Here is a 16613-nt window from a genome sequence, read left to right as displayed (position 1 = left end):
GAAATTCTAAGATCTGCAGATAAGCTGACAGCTCAAGGCCCAAGAGCTGGAGGTTACATGAACAGGATGCATCTGCAGGATCCAAATTCCAAGATCTGCAGATAAGTTGATAGCTCAAGTCCCAAGAGCCAGAGGTCAGATGAACAGGAGGCAGCTGCAGGATCCAGAGTGAGCAAAAAAAGTCTGCTTATATTTGGATGCAGGCTACACCCACAAGGAAAATCCCTTTCAACTGATTGGCTATTCACAGAGGATTCAGTCATGGAAGTAATTATCTATAAACACAGAATCATGACCCAGCCAAGCTGGCACACAATCTTAACCATCACAATTGGTATTGCCATTCCTACTCTTTTTTTGCTAGCTGTTTGCTTGATATATTTTTTCCATCCTTTGAGTTTTAATAAAACTGTTTCTAAGGTGTGTCTCTTGTAGACAGCATATTAATGGATCCTTTTTTTTTTTTTTTTAAATCCATTCTGTCACTCTCTGTCTTTTTATGGGTGCATTCAGGCCATTTACATTCACGATAACTATTGATAGGTGTGAGTTTATTGCTGTCATTTTGTAGTGTTTTTTTGTGGTGCTGACGTTTTCATTGTTCCTCTTACACTCCTGTGTTGAACTCCTCTTTTTGTGGATTTTTTTTTCCATTTCTTTCGTATCCATAGATTTTATTTTTACTGAGACTCTATGTTTTATTTCTTTATTTTGATGAGGAGTTTAACTTTCTTTGTAGTTACCTTGAAATTACCCTTATCTTTCTAGGTTTGAAAAAAAAAATTTTTTTTTTTAAAAAGGTTTGAACCAGTCTATTAAAAAAAAATTTTTTTTTTCTTTATTGCTCCATTACAGAGTTCAATACCTACTTCGTTTATTCCCTCTTTCATTGTTTGACGTTGTTGTCATTTACAGATTAACCTCTCTGGTTCCCTGTTGTAATTCTTTTGGTTTTGCATAGTCCTTGAGAGTTCATTTCCTAGATTGGTATCTGTCTGGTGCCATCTTACATCCTAGATTCAGGCTGTGGTCTGATGTTGTTTGTTGTCAAACTGAAGGACCCCCTTTAATAATTCTTGTAAATTTGGTTTGGTTTTTACATATTCCCTTAATTTCTGTTTTTCTGGAAATGTACTAATTTCACCACCGTATTTGAATGAGAGTTTTGAAAGATGTATTATTCTTGTTTGGCAATTTTTCTTTCAATATTTTATATATGTCATCCCATTGCCTTCTTGCCTGCGTGGTTTCTGCCAAATAATCAGAGCTTAGTGTTATTGTTTCTCCTCTGTATGTGACTTTTTCTTTTTTCTCAAACTGCTCTCAGGATTCTTTCTTTGTCTTTGGTTTTATTGTGCATGATTATGATATGCATTGGTGGTTTTCTTTTTGGGTCCATCCTGTATGGGTTTCTTTGAAGTTCCTTTATGGTCAGCTTTTCATCTGTCATATTTTTGAAGTTTTCTGTCAGCAATTCTTCAAGGATCCTCTCTGTAGTTTCCATTTTCTCCCTTGTTTTAGTACTCTGATCACTCGTAAATTTTTGTTTTTGATTGTATCCCACATCATTCTCAGAGTTTCTTCATTTTTCTTCATTCTTTCTCATGACTTTTCCTCAAAGTTATATCCATATGTTTGTCTTCAGTTTTGCTGAACCTGTCTTCCATCATTTCAAACCTGTTCCTCAGCTCTTCGATGACACTATCCATTTCTGAACTCTTGCTTATCTTTTGGATTTCTAATTGTTGTTTTTGTATGATTTCTGGTTGTGAATTTATTTTGGCTTTTTTTCCCTGTATTATTGTCTAGAGATTTTCCATTTTTTGTCTGTATTTTCCATAAAATGTCTGCCTTTTCCATGAGTTTGTCTATTTCTTCCTCATTTTTGTCTGCTTTTTGCTTCAACTCTTGGATAGCTCTGATTATTAGAGATTTGAATTCCCTATCAGGTAGCTCCACTGCCTTTTCTTCTACTGGAAAGTAATCTGTTGTTTTATTTGGAATGACTACTGGAAATGTACTGTCTTTTTTGTTTGTTTGTTTTGATATTGTCTGCTGTCTTTGGGACACTCAGTAGTAATTTTCTTCATTTATTGGTTGTAGGTTTGTTTTTCATCCTGCTTTTTTGTTGTTGTTATATCTGACCAGGTGGTCTGTGCATTCTTTGATGTTTGCTCATCTTGGGCTAGATACTTATCACCTCTTTGTACAAGGGATAGGGCCAGTCTTTCACCTATGGTGCTGCAGGCAGGTCCAGAGGAAGGGGAGGAGCTGGGGTGGGTTATTTGTGGCATGTAATGGGGTCAACAGGGTGGGCTGGAGGTCAGTGCAGGGCAGGTACCAGTAGGCTGTGCCTGTGCTGCTCAGGGGTGCGATATTCAGTGCACAATGCAGATAGGCAGAAGGGAGTGGGGAGGTTTTGATGTTTGGAGCTAAGTTGGGTATGGGAAAGATGAGAGGAGAGAGAATCAAGGGCCAAAAAATAAAAAGTGCTGAGGGAGCTAGGTGCTCTCTCTCCTGCTGGGAACTCTGCGAGGCTGCTTTTCTGTATTCCCTGCCCACCAATCTTTGACAGGTGTCCACGATGGGAAATCCGTGATGTGTTAGCTCATTCAGGACCACCACTAGTATCTCTCCTCATTCTCTGTTGTCTGTCAGTTTCTTATTCCATTCAGTTCTTGGTTGAGTTCTTTATTTTCTCATTTGACACTAAGTGTCCCAGGATTGATGTTTGTCTCTGTTTTATTTAGTTTTTCAGGCCTTTGCTGTGGAGGGACTGCATGGTGTTTCTGCCTATAATGCCATGTTGGCACCCAAAACTAGTCATTTTAGCTTTTAAGATTATTTTTTGTGGTTGTCTCAGTTAAAGTAGAAGCACATCACATAAAGTCATTTTAAACATTCAGTTTTTATACAAATGTTCACCTTAATCCATTGTCTTAGCTTGGGTTCTCCAGAAAAGCAAAACCAGTTAAGCATATAAAAATATGTATACAGGGGGCGGAGCCAAGATGGCGGACTAGGCAGACGCTACCTCGGATCCCTCTTACAACAAAGACACGGAAAAACAAGTGAATCGATCACATACATAACAATCTACGAACCCTGAACAACAAACACAGATTTAGAGACGGAGAACGAACTAATATGGGGAAGCAGCGATAGTTTCCAGAGCCTGGAGCCAGCGTACCAGTCAGGTAGGGCACAAACACAGAGAGCTGCTCAACCCCCCTGAACTAACCCCGGGAGGGAGACCAGTTGGTTCCACGGGCAGCGTGGGACGCAGCTGGTAGGAGAAGTCCCCGGGAGGCAGCGACTGGTCTTGGAGCAGGAAGAGCAGCGTCCCAGCCGGGGAACCATCTCGCCGGGATTTGGACTGGATGCAGGTACGGCATAAACACGGAGAGCTGCTCCACCCCCCTGAACTAACCCCGGGAAGGGGCCCAGCCGGGTCGCGCGGGCGGCGTGGGATGCAGCCGATAGGAGAAGTCCCCGGGAGGCAACGACTGGTATTGGAGCGGGGAGAACAGCGTCCCAGCCGGGACACTCGGTCACGGCACAAGCACGGGGAGCTGCTCCACCCATCTGAACTAACCCCGGGAGGGGGCTCACCTGGTTCACAGGGGCAGCATGGCCACGTGGCTGGAAGGAAGAGAAGTCCCCGGGAGACAGCGACTGATTTTGGAGTCGAGAGTGCACCGTCCCAGTAGGGGAGCCTTGACGCTGGGCATGGGGCTGGAAGCAGAGGATCTGACCGTGACTCCAGCGGGCCAGACCCCCCGGGGGCAATCTCCACACAGCCAGCACACATAGGTGACGTGCCTGCGGGAATCTCAGATATAATAGTCTTTCCAAGCAAGACAAGCAACTCTGGCTATATTCTGAGGTGCTACTCTCCTATCTCTCTGTTTCCTCCCCCACCCTCCCCAGGCGGCTTCATTAACATCCGAATAGCCTGAGCCAGAGGGAGAACTCTGATAGGGGTCTGACTGCATTTTTTTTTTAGCAGATTTTCTGGAAAAACTAGTTTCCCAGTGATGGCTCGCAGACAACAATCCATATCAAACCACTTAAAGAAGCAGACCATGACAGCTTCTCCAACCCCCCAAACAAAAGAATCAAAATCTTTCCCAAATGAAGATACAATCCTGGAATTATCAGATACAGAATATAAAAAACTAATTTACAGAATGCTTAAAGATATCACAAATGAAATTAGGATAACTGCAGAAAAAGCCAAGGAACACACCAATAAAACTGCTGAAGAACTCAAAAAGATTATTCAAGAACATAGTGGAAAAATTAATAAGTTGCAAGAATCCATAGAGAGACAGCATGTAGAAATCCAAAAGATTAACAATAAAATTACAGAATTAGACAACGCAATAGAAAGTCAGAGGAGCAGACTCGAGCAATTAGAATGCAGACTGGGACATCTGGAGGACCAGGGAATCAACACCAACATAGCTGAAAAAAAAACAGATAAAAGAATTAAAAAAAATGAAGAAACCCTAAGAATTATGTGGGACTCTATCAAGAAGGATAACCTGCAGGTGATTGGAGTCCCAGAACAGGGAGGGGAGACAGAAAACACAGAGAAAATAGTTGAAGAACTCCTGACAGAAAACTTCCCTGACATCATGAAAGACGAAAGGATATCTATCCAAGATGCTCATCGAACCCCATTTAAGATTGATCCAAAAAGAAAAACACCAAGACATATTATCATCAAACTCACCAAAACCAAAGATAAACAGAAAATTTTAAAAGCAGCCAGGGAGAAAAGAAAGGTTTCCTTCAAGGGAGAAGCAATAAGAATAAGTTCAGACTACTCAGCAGAAACCATGCAGGCAAGAAGGGAATGGGACGACATATACAGAGCACTGAAGGAGAAAAACTGCCAACCAAGGATCATATATCCAGCAAAACTCTCTCTGAAATATGAAGGCGAAATTAAGATATTTACAGACAAACACAAGTTTAGAGAATTTGCAAAAACCAAACCAAAGCTACAAGAAATACTAAAGGATATTGTTTGATCAGAGAACCAATAATATCAGATATCAGCACAACACAAGGTCACAAAACAGAACGTCCTGATATCAACTCAAATAGGGAAATCACAAAAACAAACAAATTAAGATTAATTAAAAAAAAATACACATAACAGGGAATCATGGAAGTCAATAGGTAAAAGATCACAATAATCAAAAAGAGGGACTAAATACAGGAGGCATTGAACTGCCATATGGAGAGTGATACAAGGCGATATAGAACAATACAAGTTAGGTTTTTACTTAGAAAAATAGGTGTAAATAATAAGGTAACCACAAAAAGGTATAACAACTCTATAACTCAAGATAAAAACCAAGAAAAACGTAACGACTCAACTAACATAAGGTCAAACACTAGGAAAATGAGGATCTCACAATTTACTAAGAAAAACGCCTCAGCACAAAAAAGTATGTGGAAAAATGGAATTGTCAACAACACACATAAAAAGGCATCAAAATGACAGCACTAAAAACTTATTTATCTATAATTACCCTGAATGTAAATGGACTAAATGCTCCAATAAAGAGACAGAGAGTCACAGGCTGGATAAAGAAACACGATCCATCTATATGCTGCCTACAAGAGACACACCTTAGACTTAGAGACACAAACAAACTAAAACTCAAAGGATGGAAAAAAGTATATCAAGCAAACAATAAGCAAAAAAGAAGAGGAGTAGCAATATTAATTTCGGACAAAATAGACTTTAGACTTAAATCCACCACAAAGGATAAAGAAGGACACTATATAATGATAAAAGGGACAATTGATCAGGAAGACATAACCCTATTAAATATTTATGCACCCAATGACAGGGCTGCAAGATACATGAATCAAATTTTAACAGAATTGAAAAGTGAGATAGATACCTCCACAATTATAGTAGGAGACTTCAACACACCACTTTCGGAGAAGGACAGGACATCCAGTAAGAAGCTCAATAGAGACACGGAAGATCTAATTACAACAATCAACCAACTTGACCTCATTGACTTATACAGAACTCTCCACCCAACTGCTGCAAAATACACTTTTTTTTCTAGCGCACATGGAACATTCTGTAGAATAGGCCACATATTAGGTCATAAAACAAACCTTTGCAGAGTCCAAAACATCAAAATATTACAAAGCATCTTCTCAGACCACAAGGCAATAAAACTAGAGATCAATAACAGAAAAACTAGGGAAAAGAAATCAAATACTTGGAAACTGAACACTACCCTCCTGAAAAAAGACTGGGTTATAGAAGACATCAAGGAAGGAATAAGGAAATTCATAGAAAGCAACAAGAATGAAAATACTTCCTTACAAAACCTCTGGGACACAGCAAAAGCAGTGCTCAGAGGCCAATTTATATTGATAAATGCACACATACAAAAAGAAGAGCCAAAATCAGAGAACTGTCCCGACAACTTGAACAATAGAAACTGAGCAACAAAAGAATCCATCAGGCACCAGAAGAAAACAAATAATAAAAATTCGAGCTGAACTAAATGAATTAGAGAACAGAAAAACAATTGAAAGAATTAACAAAGCCAAAAGCTGGTTCTTTGAAAAAATTAACAAAATTGATAAACCATTGGCTAGACTGACTAAAGAAATACAGGAAAGGAAACAAATAACCTGAATAAGAAACGAGAAGGACCACATCACAACAGAACCAAATGAAATTAAAAGAATCATTTCAGATTATTATGAAAAATTGTACTCTAACAAATTTGCAAACCTAGAAGAAATGGATGAATTCCTGGAAAAACACTACCTACCTAAACTAACACATTCAGAAGTAGAACAACTAAATAGACCCATAACAAAAAAAGAGATTGAAACGGTAATCAAAAAACTCCCAACAAAAAAAAGCCCTGGCCCGGACGGCTTCACTGCAGAGTTCTACCAAACTTTCAGAGAAGAGTTAACACCACTACTTCTGAAGGTACTCCAAAGCATAGAAAATGACGGAATACTACCCAACTCATTCTATGAAGCCACCATCTCCCTGATACCAAAACCAGGTAAAGACATTACAAAAAAAGAAACTTATAGACCTATATCCCTCATGAACATAGGTGCAAAAATCCTTAATAAAATTCTAGCCAATAGAATCCAACAACACATCAAAAAAATAACTCACCCTGATCAAGTGGGATTTATACCAGGTCAAGGCTGGTTTAATATTAGAAAAACCATTAATGTAATCCATCACATAAATAAAACAAAAGACAAAAACCACATGATCTTATCAATTGATGCAGAAAAGGCATTTGACAAAGTCCAACACCCATTTATGATAAAAACTCTTACCAAAATAGGAATTGAAGGAAAATTCCTCAACATAATAAAGGGCATCTATGCAAAGCCAACAGCCAATATCACTCTAAATGGAGAGAACCTGAAAGCATTTCCCTTGAGAACGGGAACCAGACAAGGATGCCCTTTATCACCGCTCTTATTCAACATCGTGCTGGAAGTCCTAGCCAGGGCAATTAGGCTAGACAAAGAAATAAAAGGTATCCGGATTGGCAAGGAAGAAGTAAAGGTATCACTATTTGCAGATGACATGATTATATACACAGAAAACCCTAAGGAATCCTCCAGAAAACTACTGAAACTAATAGAAGAGTTTGGCAGAGTCTCAGGTTATAAAATAAACATACAAAAATCACTTGGATTCCTCTACATCAACAAAAAGAACACCGAAGAGGAAATTACCAAATCAATACCATTCACGGTAGCCCCCAAGGAGATAAGATACTTAGGAATAAATCTTACCAAGGATGTAAAAGACCTATACAAAGAAAACTACAAAGCTCTACTACAAGAAATTCGAAAGGACATACTTAAGTGGAAAAACATACCTTGCTCATGGATAGGAAGACTTAACATAGTAAAAATGTCTATTCTACCAAAAGCCATCTATACATTTAACGCACTTCCAATCCAAATTCCAATGTCATATTTTAAGGGGATAGAGAAACAAATCACCAATTTCATATGGAAGGGAAAGAAGCCCCGGATAAGCAAAGCACTACCGAAAAAGAAGAAGAAAGTGGGAGGCCTCACTTTACCCGACTTCAGAACCTATTATACAACCACAGTAGTCAAAACAGCCTGGTACTGGTACAACAACAGGCACATAGACCAATGGAAAAGAATGGAGAACCCAGACATAGATCCATCCACGTATGAGCAGCTGATATTTGACAAAGGACCAGTGTCAATTAATTGGGGAAAAGATAGCCTTTTTAACAAATGGTGCTGGCATAACTGGATATCCATTTGCAAAAAAATGAAACAGGACCCATACCTCACACCATGCACAAAAACTAACTCCAAGTGGATCAAAGACCTAAACATAAAGACTAAAACGATAAAGATCATGGAAGAAAAAATTGGGACAACCCTAGGAGCCCTAATACAAGGTATAAACAGAATACAAAACATTACCAAAAATGATGAAGAGAAACCAGATAACTGGGAGCTCCTAAAAATCAAACACCTATGCTCATCTCAAGACTTCTCCAAAAGAGTAAAAAGACCACCTACAGATTGGGAAAGAATTTTCAGCTATGACATCTCCGACCAGCGCCTGATCTCTAAAATCTACATGATTCTGTCAAAACTCAACCACAAAAAGACAAACAACCCAATCAAGAAGTGGGCAAAGGATATGAACACACATTTCACTAAAGAAGATATTCAGGCAGCCAACAGATACATGAGAAAATGCTCTCGATCATTAGCCATTAGAGAAATGCAAATTAAAACTACGATGAGATTCCATCTCACAGCAGCAAGGCTGGCATAAATCCAAAAAACACAAAATAATAAATGTTGGAAAGGTTTTGGAGAGATTGGAACTCTTATACACTGCTGGTGGGAATGTAAAATGGTACAACCACTTTGGAAATCTATCTGGCGTTATCTTAAACAGTTAGAAATAGAACTACCATACAACCCAGAAATCCCACTTCTGGGAATATACCCTAGAGATACAAGAGCCTTCATACAAACAGATATATGCACACCCATGTTTATTGCAGCTCTGTTTACAATAGCAAAAAGTTGGAAGCAACCAAGGTGTCCATCAACGGATGAATGGGTAAATAAATTGTGGTATATTCACACAATGGAATACTACGCATCGATAAAGAACAGTGACGAATCTGTGAAACATTTCATAACATGGAGGAACCTGGAAGGCATTATGCTGAGCGAAATTAGTTAGAGGCAAAAGGACAAATATTGTATAAGACCACTATTATAAGATCTTGAGAAATAGTAAACCTGAGAAGAACACATACTTTTGTGGTTACGAGGAGGGGAGGTAGGGAGGGTGGAAGAGGGTTTTTTATTGATTAATCAGTAGATAAGAACTGCTTTAGGTGAAGGGAAAGACAACACTCAATACATGGAAGGTCAGCTCAGTTGGACTGGACCAAAAGCAAAGAAGTTTCCGGGATAAAATGAATGCTTCAAAGGTCAGTGGAGCAAGCGCGGGGGTCTGGGGAACATGGTTTGCGGGGACTTCTAAGTCAATTGGCAAAATAATTCTATTATGAAATCATTCTGCATCCCACTTTGAAGTGTGGTGTCTGGGGTCTTAAATGCTAACAAACGGCCATCTAAGATGCATCAATTGGTCTCAACCCACCTGGAGCAAAGGAGAATGAAGAACACCAAGGCCACACGACAACTAAGAGCCCAAGAGACAGAAAGGGCCACATGAACCAGAGACCTACATCATCCTGAGACCAGAAGAACTAGTTGGTGCCCGGCCACAATCGATGACTGCCCTGACAGGGAGCACAGCAGAGGACTCCGGAGTGAGCAGAAGATCAGTGGGATACAGACCCCAAATTCTCATAAAAAGACCAAACTTAATGGTCTGACTGAGATTAGAGGAATCCCGGCGGCCATGCTCCCCAGACCTTCTGTTGGCACAGGACAGGAACCATTCCCGAAGACAACTCATCAGACATGAAAGGGACTGGTCAACCGGTGGGAGAGAGACGCTGATGAAGAGTGAGCTAATTATATCAGGTGGACACTTGAGATTGTGTTGGCAACTCTTGTCTGGAGGGGGGATGGGAGGATAGAGAGAGAGGGACGCCGGCAAAATTGTCAAGAAAGGAGAGACTGAAAGGGCTGACTCAAGAGGGGGAGAGCAAGTGGGAGTAGGGAGTGAGATGTATGTAAACTTATATGTGACAGACTGATTGGATTTGTAAACGTTCACTTGAAGCTTAATAAAAGTTATTAAAAAAAATATGTATACATAGAAAGAGAGGTTTATATTAAGGAAATGGCTAACATGCTTTCATGAGGCTGTAGTGTCCCAAGTACAAGGGGCAGGGAGGAGGCTTCTGCAGGGCTAGAGAACAAGAAGATTGTCAGGCCATAGATCAGGGCTGTTGCTTACAGGCTGTGAAGATCAACAAATCTTAAGATTGGAAGGCAAGACCACAGGTAAGCTGCTAGCTCAAGTCCCAAGAACCAGAGGTCACTCCAGGAGCCCGCTGCAGGATCCAGAACAAGCAAAAATCCTGACAAGGAGAGCAGGAAGGACTAAGCAGCAGAGGGTGGAAAGATGAAGGCTGAGGGGGTTGGTGAGCTTCCACAGGCCCCAACCCCCGCCAGTTCCAATCATAGCAGATTCCATCATGTATCAAAACTCAACAGGGAATTGATCACAACATTATATGACTGCCAAAACCCTGAGAATCATGGCCCAGCCAAGTTGACACACAATCTTAACCATCACGTCCATTAACTGTTGTGTACCCACATCCTCCCAGTCTAACCTCAAACAAGTCAAACCCAGACCTGTTGTCATCAAGTTGATTTCCAACTCACATGACCCTATAGGACAGGGTAAAACTGCCTCATAGGGTTTCCAAGGCTGAAATCTTTACAGAAGCAAACTGCCACATCTTTCTCCTGTGGAGCTGCTGGTGGGTTTGAACTACCAAATTTTTGATTTAACTACTTTGACACCAGGGCTCATAATCTAGCCTTAGGACTTGTTAAAATTTCAAATGGTTTTACTCATTCATATGCACATGGCCTTGTGTCCCTTGGCTCTGAGTCAAAAAGGAAATTTTGACCCCCTTGTTCATCCTTGTCTGGTTAATTTGCTACACAATAGCCCCAGAAAATTCCAGGCAAGGCTTCTCATTATGACCTTTGTGTTATGGCTTTTTAAAATGTCACCACTATAGAGAGGACTTGCTAATGGCTCCTTAAATTTGGAGTAGTAGCAGGAGTTCCTATTGGTCTACCCAACCTCTGTTAATAATGTGTTAAAATGTTCCTTTTATCCTCATCAATGTCTCCCTGACTCACCTCATTCTTCAATAACCTTTAAAAATTTCCACCCTACTGTTTGAGTGGCCACTTAACTCTTCCTTTTGCTTTTTTTTTTTTTTAATCTGTAGCAACTGGTCTCTTTACTTTAGGACAACATTACTCTCTCTAATAGTATTTTAATGAGTTTTTGGTGAAAGTTCAAATACTAAGTTAGCTTCCCATTTGATAATTTCCATACAAATTGTTCGGTGACATTAGTTACATTTATTACAATGGGTCAACATTATTTTTAATTGTCTTCTGTTCTGTTTCCAGTACTCTAGTTTCACTTCCCCTTAATCTTCTCTTCATTGCTTTTGAGTGATTGTTAACAGTTTGGTTTTATACTGATGGTTTTTAAGTAGAGTACTGATCTTATGGTTAATGTCATTTATTTTGTGTGCCACTCTGTGGTTTCACTAAATGATGATCTCCAGGGACAGGCTCGGTTCTACGTTTAAAGTGTTTCAGGGTGATAGTGTCAGGGAGTCTTCTGTTCCCTGCTGTTCCAGTTTGTCTGGCTTTTTTTTAAATAAGAATTTGAATTCTGCTACACATTTTTCCCCAGTTTTATTTTGAAACATCTATTGTGACCCTGGCCTGGTCACTTGTGGTATCTGGGCACCATCAAATTCTTCTGGAAGATGCGTTTGTGGCTTCTATAGACTTGTTTCTTCTCGGTGCTTTTGGTTACCTTCTCACTATTTTGCCCACGGTGAAGAGAGACCTGTAGTAGTGTCTTATATGGCTGCTCGAAAGCTTTTAAGACCCCAGATGCCTCTCACTTTACTAGGATGCAGATCATGATTTTAGGCATCTACGTTATGCCAATTGACTGAGTTGTCCTATGAGACTACGGTCCTAAGCTTTCAAACCCAGAAAACCAAACTTGGAGGGTGTTTGTTTTATGTCTGCAGAATATTCATATTTGTGTCTTTAATGAATATATGTGCCTGCACCCACATATTTGTATTTACAGGTACTTACAGATGCTTTTGGTTTTTGGGGGAGGATACATACTTTTCTTAGCTATGTACTCACCTAGGTGTAGCTACCTGTATACCAATATGTCTATACCCATCCATATGTGCTCAAACACTCATTTTACTTTGGTTTTGCTGTGCTTACTATATTCACATCCAGTGCCACTTTCCCCATCACCAAACAAATCTCTAAGCTCTGAAGTGTACTTTACCCTCTTCCCTCCTCTCCCCGATAACCACCAAAGAAAATTAAAAAACAAAAACAAAAAACATTTGCCATCGAGTTGATTCCAACAACTCATAGCTACCTCCAAATATATTTATTCTTGTATTCTTATAAAAGGGTTATACAATATTTGTCCCCATATGCTTGACTTATTTCACTTAGTATTATGCCCTCTAGATCCATTTGTGTTACAATATTTTACAGACTCATCATTGTTCTTTATGGTTCCCCAGTATTCATAGGTGTGCATATGTCTGTTTGTGTCACTATTTTTAGGTCTCTAGGGTCAGTAGTTCAAATCTACCAGCCACTCTTTGGAAACTGTATTGGGCAGTTCTACTCTGTTCTATAGGGTCTCTATGAGTTTGAATCAACTCCAGTGCAACAGGTCAATGGCTAATAATTGCAAACATCTTTTCCTATATTTATTGGCTGCTTAGATGTTCTCACTAATGAAAGTCGTATTCATGTACACTGTCCATTTTGTGATAGGGTTCTTTCTCTTTCTGTTTTTGAGTTGTCACTGTTTTCTACAGATTTTGGAGATTATACCCTTATTGGATAAGTTGTTTCTGAAGATTTTTTTCCCAGTCTGTAGGTGGGAAGCCATATGTTAGATCAAGAAAAAACTTTGCTTTGAGATCGTCTTTTTATTAGGAAAAAGGTGACCCTAGAGAAAAAAAAAATTTTTTTCAATTGGAAATTATGACAAGCACTTGTATTTATCAAATCTTGGTTTTTGTTCTTTGAGAAAGCACAGACATTGAATGAGTCTATTTTACACTTGCAGATTAGACTGATTCTTGTTACATGGTGTATGCTGTTCTTTATGTATCTTCCATAATCAATTACCCCAAAAAGAATAGAAAAAATACAAGGCTTAAGATTGAAAGCTCCCAAAAGGTTGACTATCAAATTAGGGCCCATTGACAAAGGGGATGCCAATTAACATATATATGTGGAGCCCTAGTGGTGCAGTGGTTTACAGCTTGGCTACTAATCAAACGGTTGGCAGTTCAAATCCACCACCTGCTACTTGGAAACCCTATGAGACAGACCTACTCCATCCTATAGGGTTGCTATGAGTTGGAATTGACTTAATGGCAATGGGTTTCTTTTTTTGTTCGTTTGTTTATACATATGTACACACATATACATATATATATAGAAATATATGCGTATATGCACATAAACATATATGTATATACATATACAGTAAGAATCAGGTTAAGAACATCTGATAGGTAGACAACTAGCACTTAAGAACAGGCTGCCATAAAGCAAGCCTTTTAAAAATTTGAGTTAAATACAATGGTTCATAATAACTAACCCACAAACTGCTTTGTGACGGTTAAGAAAACATTTTGCATCTTCAGTGGCTTGTCAGCTCAAGGAACAAGAACACCTTCCACCTTTTAAAACCAGATCACATTACCACTAACACTGTGTTGAGTGTGTAACTCTGTAGATTGTCTAAAATTTTCCTCTTATTTACCCCTGTAACCATGCCTCCAAAGAGTAAATCCAATGCAAATGATGGTAATATATCAAAGAAAAACAAGCTTTTCAGGGGTTTGCAGCTGATGACGTCACCAAAGCGAGGCAAGCCGTGGATGATATGGGCAATCAACTATAGTTAGGTGACTTTTTGTTTATCCCTACCTGCTCTTAAAATTCCATCTTTATCTTTGCTTTTGGTAAGTTTGATTATATTATATTATATTTTGTTGACTTTCTTTTGAGATCTGACTTATGTGGAGTTTGATGAGTACCTTGGATAGATATCTTCTCATCTTTCACGATGTCATGGAAGTTTTCTGCCAACAAATCTTCAACAATTCTCTCTGTATATTCTGTTATCTCTCCCTGTTTTGGTACTCCAGTCACTCGTAGGTTATTTCTTTTAACAGAGTCCCAAGTGATTCTTAGGTTTTCTTCATTTTTAAAAATTCTTTTATCTGATTTTTCTTCACATTATTGGTGCCAAGTGTTTTATCTTCAGTTTCACTAATTCTGACTTCCACTTCCTCAATTCTGCTCCTCTGACTTTCTATTGAGTTGCCTAATTCTGTAATTTTATTGTTAATCTTCTGAATTCCTGATTGCTCTGTCTCTTTGGATTCTTGCAGCTTATAAAATTTTTCATTATGCTCTTGAATAACCTTTTTAATTTCTTCAACTGCTTTATCTGTGTGTTCCTTCACTTGTTCTGCATATTGCTTGATCTCCTTCCTGATGTCTTGAAGAGTTCAGTATATTAATCTTTTGTATTCTGCATCTGGAAATTCCAGGAATACACCTTCATCCAGAATATTCCTTGATTCTTTGTTTTGAGAGGTTGTTGAAGCCATCATGGTCTGCTTCTTTATGTAATTTGATATCGAACTGTTGTCTCTGGGCCATCTATAAGTTATTGTATTAATTTATTTATGTTTGCTTACTGTATCATAGCTTCTTGCTTTGTTTTGTTTTGATATGCCCGAATAGGCTGCTTCAGTGAGTTAGCTTGATTATTTTGCCTTTGGAGCTCTAACGTCCTGTCACCTGATGGCTAGAGCTGTTACCAGGTATATAAGCCTAGGAGTCCATTCAGTTTTCTTGTATGGATTCAGCTCAGGTGTCCAGGTAGTTGGTCATCAAATGTGTTGTACAGGCTCTGCCCTACAGTCTTAGAGGGTCAGGGATGATTGGCATAGGTACAGGTATCTGGTTGCAGCAGGAGGTCATGCTCTGAACAAGGCATGGGGCTGACAACTGTCCCCTGAGTGTCTGTGAGGAAAGCATGTCCCTGTTCCCCAGAGCACAGTGGTGGGTGGGTTCTGCAGCTGGACCATGGACACCCAATGCTTTTGGTTGTAAGGACTGAGATGGTACCACTTATCCTTGGGCCCCCATCACAGGTGGCTAGGTGACATGGGTGGAGGCTCCAGTTGTTAGGCCCGTGATGTGAGTAGGTGAGGACCCTGTTTAATATGCAAAGTGGTGTCAAACATCAAACACCCACCTCTCCACCACACAGCTGAAATAGTTGCAGTCTAGCAACAAGGGCCTATTCTCCTGAAATGGGCCCACACAGGTCCATGCAGGCATGAAAGGTATTCAAAGTCCATGGACTGTTTGTGCCTGGAAAGGTGTCACTTCTGCCCTGAGTTCCCCAGCTTAGCTGAGCTGGCAGATTCTCTTTCCCCCAATTGTGAATTTATTCCTTCAAAAAAAAAATTTTTTTTTTTTCCCCAAGGCTGGGGGAATGGCTCAGAGCACACAGCAGGACCTATCTCAAATCCAGGGAAATCGACAACCACTGAAGCCAGCTTTGATGCTGGAGGCACGGTTAAATAAAGTAAGTACTTTTAGATTTTGCTGAGAGTGCTGTTCTTCTCTGGCTCCACAGGTGTGAGTAGGCTGTGCAGCTCACTGTCTCTCCATGTGGAAACTGCATCCGGAATGCTACCACCAGTCCTGCTGCAGTCACTCCAGGGAATGGTGCCTGAGGGTTCCTGGCGATTCAGGTCCAGTAACTCCTCACTGCTTCTGAACCTTCCCTCCCAACCCCTGCCGCTCAGTCCGATTTTGAACTTTGCCTTTGATGTTCAGGGCTCCTACCTTATCATATATATAATCATTTCATCACTTTTTTTTTTTTTTTGGATCTTTGTTGTAAGAGGGGTCATCGGAAGTGTCTGATAAACTCTGCCATCTTGGCCCTGACTCCACCTTTTATTTCTTTATCTCTTCTTATTTCACTGGTTAGGTCTTCCATTGTGATATTGAATAGACAACATTGCTTGTCCTGTATATAGATAGACAGTGGATCAATCTGACAATGGGATATTCAGGGACAGATTAAGGCATGTGAGGGTCCTAAGCACTGATAAACTGTGGTGCGCCCTCTTGTGCTTCCTCAAGCTTTCAAAAGGGATATATTTGTTTTATATATATATGTATGTGTGTATGTGTGTGTATATATACATATATATGTTTGTGTGTGTGTGTATGTGTGTCTT

Source organism: Loxodonta africana, chromosome 17, assembly GCF_030014295.1.
Source record: "Loxodonta africana isolate mLoxAfr1 chromosome 17, mLoxAfr1.hap2, whole genome shotgun sequence".
Taxonomy (NCBI): Eukaryota; Metazoa; Chordata; class Mammalia; order Proboscidea; family Elephantidae; genus Loxodonta; species Loxodonta africana.
The sequence above is the reverse complement of the archived record's forward strand: the minus strand, read 5'-3'. Positions refer to the sequence as shown.